This window comes from Lucilia cuprina, chromosome 5 (assembly GCF_022045245.1).
Source record: "Lucilia cuprina isolate Lc7/37 chromosome 5, ASM2204524v1, whole genome shotgun sequence".
NCBI classification, from domain to species: domain Eukaryota; kingdom Metazoa; phylum Arthropoda; class Insecta; order Diptera; family Calliphoridae; genus Lucilia; species Lucilia cuprina.
In genome coordinates, this window is record NC_060953.1 from 6,320,115 (window position 1) to 6,328,871 (window position 8,757).

At 30.5% G+C, this 8,757-nt stretch overlaps 1 protein-coding gene across 1 annotated transcript in view; it reads right to left on the reverse strand.

Moving 5' to 3' along the window:
* LOC111676400 (protein embryonic gonad) overlaps nt 1-552 on the reverse strand; it is a 50,291-nt gene extending 49,739 nt beyond the window's left edge. Inside the window, exon 1 of the mRNA XM_023437319.2 lies at nt 309-552. The gene's annotated coding sequence lies outside the window, so the exon portion shown is untranslated. The remainder of the gene's footprint in view (nt 1-308) is intronic.
* Nucleotides 553-8,757: the final 8,205 nt, after the last annotated feature.

Consider the following 8,757-nt stretch of genomic DNA (forward strand, 5'->3'; position numbering starts at 1 on the left):
TTATTGCGATACCAAATATGGTATAAAATCATGTCATCGTGCTTGTCTAAATCGAGATTGATTCAATCATTTTGCACTTGATTCAAGTCAAACCGAGCTTGACGTACTATTGAAAACGATGTGGATTGATTCAAGACCGGATGGTTTCATCCATTTTTGAATGTAAGCTTGAGATTAGATGTATACTTTCATCAGCGATAAGTAAATTGCATCGACTAAGTATTTCCCATGATATTTTTTTAAAATTTCAGCAGAATATGTTTTTGAAAGTTAAACAGATTTTGTTTATAAATTCATTAAAAACTCACCGTTAAATAATCCCTCAATCAAATTGTCTGCATAAATCCAATAATATTTGTTTAAATCTAGTTTCTTATGATGATTTTAGCAACAAAACTATCTTTCAAACGTTTCTCTTATTTCAACACTTAACACTTTTTTAATAACAATTATAAATAATAATTAAGTATTATTTATTAACTTAATATCACAGCGGATATTTTGCTAAATACAATTTTATTATTCAATTTATTTTTAATGTGATTTTATTTCTCTTCTTTTTTTTCCAATCACGTTGTAGTTTTAAGTATTTTTTTTAGATTTTTTTGTAGTTAAAAAAGAAGTTGTTAAATTTTTTTACTATTTTTCTAAAGCACTTATTAGACGTTTTAAAATTCTATTATTGGCAACAAACTTGCAAACAGAACGATTTTCGAAAGAGAAGTTGTAATCATCACTTAAGTCACTACAAAGTCTCGAGGCAGTAAATATGTTTTTAAAACTTGCTAGTTTTTGTTGTTATTGTTGTCTATAGATGTTTGGCAAAAAAAAAAAGCCATTTAAAACAAACGTTTAACTAAATTAACAAATACAGTTTATGACGTAGTACCAGTTTCAATAATCTCTCTCTTAAAAATTTTAAATGTCTATAAAAAAGTTTGAAAACATATTACGGCTTCATGGGGAAGACCCCACAGATATCAATTGCCAACTAAAACGAAATAAGTCATAAAAATAAACTTAAATTTTGTTAATTGTAACAGCGAAAAAAGAAAACCAGCGTCGGTGTTGTTTAATATTTTATCAATTTTGTTATTAGAAATTTTAATAGCAAATTTATACACTTTTCTTTAGGTTTTTTTTATCTTTGCAAATAACGTTAAAATTTTTGCTCTAATATTATTGTTTTTTTTCTTGCGTTAAAAAAAAATCGCGTTATACTTTTAAGAAGATGTTTTAACGAAAAGCGCCCATAACAGACTGAAGAGTTGACATAGAGATAAGGTAAAAAACGGCACAAAAACAATAAACAAACACACACACACATGCGCACTAAACGACAAGAAGTAAAGGAGAACACAATAAAAGAAACAATAAACATTTAAACCGGTGATCGAGCTGAAATGAAACGAACATGTTCGTTAGCAAACTAGTTAACATAGGGATGATTAACAGTTGTGTTATGCTATTAGCATGAATTCAAATGTTAAAATTAACAGAATGTTAGGTTATATGGTAACAGATAACCAATTGGAAATTATTTTAGAAAGGTATGGACTGAATTAGAAGAAGTTTCTGATTTCTGACAAAACTAGAACAGAACTAGTATTGATCTAGAACTGAACTAGAAATAAACTAGAACTGAACTAGAACTGAAGTAGAACTGAACTAGATGTGAACCAGAACTGAACTAGAACTGAACTAGAACGGAACTAGAACTGAACTAGAACGGAACTAGAACTGAACTAGAACTGAACTAGAACTGAACTAGAACTGAACTAGAACTGAACTAGAACTAAACTAGAACTGAACTAGAACTGAACTAGAACTAAACTAGAACTGAACTAGAACTGAACTAGAACTGAACTGGAACTGATATAGAACTGAACTAGAACTGAACTAGAACTGAACTAGAACTGAACTAGAACTGAACTAGAACTGAACTAGAACTGAACTAGAACTGAACTCAAACTAAACTAGAACTGAACTAGAACTGAACTAGAACTGAACTAGAACTGAACTAGAACTGAACTAGAACTGAACTAGAACTGAACTAGAACTGAACTAGAACTGAACTAGAACTGAACTAGAACTGAACTAGAACTGAACTAGAACTGAACTAGAACTGAACTAGAACTGAACTAGAACTGAACTAGAACTGAACTAGAACTGAACTAGAACTGAACTAGAACTGAACTAGAACTGAACTAGAACTAAACTAGAACTCAACTAGAGCTAGAACTGAACTAGAACTGAACTAGAACTGAACTAGAACTGACCTAGAACTGAACTGAGAAAGAACTGAAGTAGAACTGAGCTAGAGCTGAACTGGAACTGAACTAGATCTGAAACAGAACTGAACTAAAACTGAACTAGAACTAAACTAGAACTGAACTAGAACTAATCTAGAACTGAACTAGAACTAGAACTGAACTAGAACTGAACTAGAACTGAACTAGAACTGAACTAGAACTGAACTAGAACTAGAACTGAACTAGAACTGAACTAGAACTGAACTAGAACTGAACTAGAACTGAACTAGAACTGAACTAGAACTGAACTAGAACTGAACTAGAACTGAACTAGAACTAAAACTGAACTAGAACTGAACTTGAACTGAACTAGAACGGAACTACAACTGAACTGGAACTGAACTTAGAACTGAACTAGAACTGAACTTTTCAGTTTTCCTTAATTTCTTATCAGACATCGTTGGTTGTATGCGAAAAACAGCAGTTAAGTTTTTACAGAGTGTTAATAACATTTTATTAACAGTCTTGCTCACAGCACAGCTTCAAACTTCTATCAGGTTTGATCATTCAGGTTGGGTGATCTACTAACTAACTGTTGTTGTAGTAGATTTTGTTATGTTTTTGTTTTCCATAATATTTTTTTCTTGTAAGTGGTGGTGGTGGTTTTTGTTTATATATTTTTTTCTTCCATTTACGTTTTATTATATTCACATAGCTTTGGCTGATGTATTTGTTGTTATTGTATCAATGTATTTCAAATTCATTTTGTTTTGTTGTTGGTGCTGTTGTTAGTTGTTGTTGTTATTTCTATAATAATTTTGCTCTGTTTTGGTTGGCTGTTTGCTTTGAAATTATAATTTTACTCACGGTGTTGCAGATGTTATTGCTTTTATTTTATAAAGTTAATGTTGTTGTTTTTGTTTTAGTGTTAGTTAGTTGTTGGTGGTGGTTTTAGTTTGTTGGTTGTTGTTGCTATTACACACAATACAGTTATGTTGTTTATTATAGTTGTTACTGTTTTTATTTTTTTCTTTAGCATTTTGCTTTCAATGTTTTGGCATATAAAATGCGTTTTTGTTGGTCTTGTGTGTTTTTGTGTTTACATTATATACATTAGTATATGTATATAGTATGTGTGTTAGTTTTCGTGCTAGCGTGAACAAAAAACAAACTAACGAGGAGGAGTTTAAACTATTTTTTTTTATTTTATATTATTTTTTTTTGTTTTCTAGTATAAACTAGTGTAAATTTGTTGTTTTTTACTTCAGTGTTTATGCATAAATTTATAATGGCGTTTATTAAAATTTATACAAAAACTAGTTTTTTATTTGTTTTATTTAATTTCAACTTGTTTAATTTTGTAATTGTAAAATTTATTGTTTTTTTTTGTTAGAAAACAACATTTTGATTTAGCATAAACAAAAGACTTAAAACACATACTAAACGCTTTTAGTTAGAACACTTGGTAAAATCGAGGGAACAATTATAAAACTGTTAAATGTAGATTTGTAAAAATGTTTATTTATTTGACTACATTTCTAATTTATTAACTTTATGTTCATAAATTTTTAAGTTGCAAATTGCAAGCAGTTTTTATTAAGATGGAATGATGCTTTATATTATTGCAACTGGTCTAGAAGGTTAATCAGAGATTAAAGTTATAACTAAAACAATAATATAGTTAAATTGAAGAAGAACTAAATAAAAACGGAAGAACTAAACAAGAAATGATAAAGTACTGAACTAAAACTGAACTTGAACTCAACTTGGACTGAACTTGGACTAAACTAGAACTGAACTAGAACTGAACTAGAACTGAACTAGAACTGAACTAGAACTGAACTAGAACTAAACTAGAACTGAACTAGAACTGAACTAGAACTGAACTAGAACTGAACTAGAACTGAACTAGAAATGAACTAGAACTGAACTAGAACTGAACTAGAACTGAACTAGAACTGAACTAGAACTGAACTAGAACTGAACTAGAACTGAACTAGAACTGAACTAGAACTGAACTAGAACTGAACTAGAACTGAACTAGAACTGAACTAGAACTGAACTAGAACTGAACTAGAACTGAACTAGAACTGAACTAGAACTGAACTAGAACTGAACTAGAACTGAACTAGAACTGAACTAGAACTAGAACTGAACTAGAACTGAACTAGAACTGAACTAGAACTGAACTAGAAATGAACTAGAACTGAACTAGAACTGAACTAGAACTGAACTAGAACTGAACTAGAACTGAACTAGAACTGATCTAGAACTGAACTAGAACTGAACTAGAACTGAACTAGAACTGAACTAGAACTGAACTAGAACTGAACTAGAACTGAACTAGAACTGAACTAGAACTGAACTAGAACTGAACTAGAACTGAACTAGAACTGAACTAGAACTGAACTAGAACTGAACTAGAACTGAACAAAAACTGAACTAGAACTGAACTATAACTGAACTAGAACAGAACTTGAATAGAACAGAGCTAGAATAGAACAAAACTAGAATAGAAAAGAACTAGAACAGAACTAGAACAGAACTAGAATAGAACTAGAACAGAACTAGAACAGAACTAGAACAGAACTAGAACAGAACTAGAACAGAAAAAGAACAGAACTAGAACAGAACTAGAACAGAACTAGAACAGAACTAGAACAGAACTAGAACAGAACTAGAACAGAACTAGAACAGAACTAGAACAGAACTAGAACAGAACAGAACTGAACTAGAACTGAACTAGAACTGAACTAGAACTGAACTAGAACTGAACTAGAACAGAACTAGAACAGAACTAGAACAGAACTAGAACAGAACTAGAACAGAACTAGAACAGAACTAGAACAGAACTAGAATAGAACAGAACTAGAATAGAACAGAACTAGAATAGAACAGAACTAGAATAGAAGAGAACTAGAATAGAACAGAACTAGAACAGAACTAGAACAGAACTAGAACAGAACTAGAACAGAACTAGAACAGAACTAGAACAGAACTAGAACAGAACTAGAACAGAACTAGAACAGAACTAGAACAGAACTAGAACAGAACTAGAACAGAACAAAAACAGAACTAGAACAGAACTAGAACAGAACTAGAACAGAACTAGAACAGAACTAGAACAGAACTAGAATAGAACAGAACTAGAATAGAACAGAACTAGAATAGAAGAGAACTAGAACAGAACAAAAACAGAACTAGAACAGAACTAGAACAGAACTAGAACAGAACTAGAACTAGAACAGAACTAGAACAGAACTAGAACAGAACTAGAACAGAACTAGAACAGAACTAGAACTAGAACAGAACTAGAACAGAACTAGAACAGAAGTAGAACAGAATTAGAACAGAACTAGAAATGAACTGAGTTGGAACTAGAACTGAACTAGAATTTAACTAGAAATATAATAGTAGTTGTCTTTTATACTACTGTTATTTAAAAATATGCAGATGTGACTATTCCATACTATGGCTAATCTAATCGTTGCCGTTATAATAAGCTAATATATTTCTAACTAAATACTTGGAACAAACAAATTTAATAAAAGAGTCCTTGACAAGCATTCGTCAAGCTTATTAATAATAAATAACATTTATCACCTAGAATGAAAAAAGCTGACACATAAAAGATTTCTACAAAAATTATTTAAAGAAACATACAAACTAACCATAATCTAAAAAAAATATAAACAAGCCTATGAAGTAAGAGACAAACCCAAAAACAGAAAAAGAAACGCATCAAAAGTATCCCATGAAATCTAAAGAAAGCACGTAAATACATTAAGAAAAGATTTCTGGAAACGAGTTAAAAAAATCTATATAATATATACTTAAGCAGAAGACTTCAACTCTAAAAAAACAAGAACCAAAACAACAAGATGTTTAAGCATAACAAATTGTTTTGTCATTTTCAAGAACAGATTTTCAAGATGATGCAAAATATGCAAATTTCAACGGGTTTCTTTAAATAAAACTAAAAAAAAACTACATAATGATAAATGAAACTATTTTAGTTTAAGAACTGATCACAAAACAGAAAAGGGAGTCAGTACCTATTAGTATTTAGGCTGGATGTGACAATGCACAAATTAAGTTAACTACACTTAAGTGAATAAAAAAGATTGAATTTTTTAACTCAACGAGGTAGCATCCACAAGTGCTGACACTTTTATTAAGTGTTTGATGGTGTTGCATAGCATTCCCCTCTTTTTCATGGACAATAACAGTAGTTCATTAATTTAATATTTTGTTGTTTTGGTGGCTGGTAAAAAAGGGTTCTCATTTAAGTCAAACCACCCCTAAAAGGATAATATATCTTTTATACTTTATACAGGACATTTGAAATAATTGTTATTGTTATTTAAGTATTTAACATATTTAAATCATTTATTATTAAGTGATCTGGTTTTTTTGTTGTTTCTTTTTTTCCGTTTTCTAGAGGTTGAGATATAAATAAAAATTATTTTGTCTGTGTTGGATTGTTATCTTAAGCAAAATTTGATAAATTATAGTTGTTGATGTTGATCTTGCCAACAAGAGGATTAAAGGCAATTGAGTTTTAGAGAGCAGAGAGTCACAAATATAAGAAAAAATATACCAGAAAGAGTTTAATTTTCTGTTAGAACTAGACCAGCATTAGAACAGAACTAGAACAGAACTAGAACTGATCTAGACCTGAACTAGAACTGAACTAGAACAGAACTAAAACTGAACTAGAACTAAACTAGAACTCCACTAGAACTAAACTAGAACTGAACTAGAACTGAACTAGAACTAAACTAGAACTGAACTAGAACTGAACTAGAACAGAACTAAAACTGAACTAGAACTAAACTAGAACTCCACTAGAACTGAACTAGAACTGAACTAGAACTGAACTAGAACTGAACTAGAACTAGAACTGAACTAGAACTGAACTAGAACTGAACTAGAACTGAACTAGAACTGAACTAGAACTGAACTAGAACTGAACTAGAACTGAACTAGAACTGAACTAGAACTGAACTAGAACTGAACTAGAACTGAACTAGAACTGAACTAGAACTGAACTAGAACTGAACTAGAACTGAACTAGAACTGAACTAGAACTGAACTAGAACTGATCTAGAACTGAACTAGAACTGAACTAGAACTGAACTAGAACTGATCTAGAACTGAACTAGAACTGAACTAGAACTGAACTAGAACTGATCTAGAACTGAACTAGAACTGAACTAAAACTAAAGTAGAACTGAACAAGAACTAAACTAGAACTAAACTAGAACTGTACAGGAACTGAATTAAACTAATCTATTACTGAACTAGCTTGTAGTGAACTGTTCTCTCTGAGCTAATACTGAAAATAACTCATAAAAAATCTCACAAGATAAAAAATATTATTTCTAATTCCTTTGTTTTTTTTTTCATCTCCACTTCAAAGTATGAATTTCACAATATTGTTCAAACATACTTTTCTATTTGCAATATTATGAATTTGATTTCAATAAACGAAAAAAAACTTCTACTCACGACTTTATCATATGAACGAATTCAATATTTTATAAACAATTGTAATCATGCTTTAACCATTTCATACCAAAAAAAAAAAAAAAATTACAAAATAAATATAAATAAAAATAATAAAATAAAAAAAATGCAACAACAATGTACGCAAGTTTTATGTTAACTCATGCCACAAGTACAAGTATTGATATTTGTTAAGTTGTTGTTGCAATTGCAATGCTTTTTTGTTGCAATTGAATTATTCATATGTTGATTGTATGACAATCAATTGAAATTGTTATAAATGTGTGTAGATGTCTACACACAAGTATGATCAATAAAAAAAACGACAGCCTTACAAATACATACCTACATAAGTACATCGGTATTGGATGTATGTATGTACGCTTCATTGTAGGGACAGACATACATACTATAGTTGGACGGAAGGACGGACAAACGTACTGAACGGAACGAAACGGATGGATGCTAAGTTATACAAACAGACTACTGAAGATGCAATATGAGCTGACATTTTGTGTAAAATATCTGATACTTTAACATTGACATGTGCCTGAAATAAAATTGAAAATTGTTTTTGATTTAAAATGATTTTTTAACGTTGTTGTCGTCGTGGTTCATTCTTTTATGCGGTTTTTGGTTTGATTCAAGGAAGTAAAAGAATTGAAAGCACATGATGTAAGATATAGAAGAGGCTATAAGCAATCTAGATCGTTTTAGGCATAAAATATGGTTAAAACTTTGTATTTGGAATTGCAATTGGAATAATATTAATGGAAAGAATTATAATCAGAGGTTTGCAAACTTTGCTAACTTTACTTTGATCAGTTCTAGTTTAGTTCTAGATGAGTTCTAGTTGAGTTCTAGTTCAGTTCTAGTTCAGTTTTAGTTGAGTTCTAGTTCAGTTCTAGTTCAGTTCTAGTTCAGTTCTATTTCAGTTCTAGTTCAGTTCTAGTTCAGTTCTAGTTCAGTTCTAGTTCAGTTCTGGTTCAGTTCTAGT